Below are 346 nucleotides of genomic sequence, written 5' to 3'. Positions count from 1 at the left end.
GTACTGTATCTCCACGCATCAGGTCATAAAATCATTTAACCACTCCACCCTCATGTTTTGGAATGTGAGAGGAAAAAAGAAATAAGTTAAAAGTCACAGAATAAAGCCATGCTGCAGCTCAGGTCTAAACTCCAAATTCTAGCATCTCATGCCAATAATCAGGAAGCCATCTGGAAAAAATGCATCATTCATATGCAGCCTTAATTGTCTGTTTGGCACAGCTGCTTTGTGACTGCACCATGTGAGGGGAATACAATCAGAAGGGAAAGTTGTGTCCTGCTTACAGAAGCACTCAGAAATACTGAAAAGAATGAATGGGCACAGGTGTCAGAGTACCATACTAGCC

This window comes from Merops nubicus, unplaced genomic scaffold (genome assembly GCF_000691845.1).
Source record: "Merops nubicus isolate BGI_N331 unplaced genomic scaffold, ASM69184v1 scaffold6591, whole genome shotgun sequence".
Classification (NCBI taxonomy): domain Eukaryota; kingdom Metazoa; phylum Chordata; class Aves; order Coraciiformes; family Meropidae; genus Merops; species Merops nubicus.
This window is presented reverse-complemented; position numbering follows the sequence as displayed.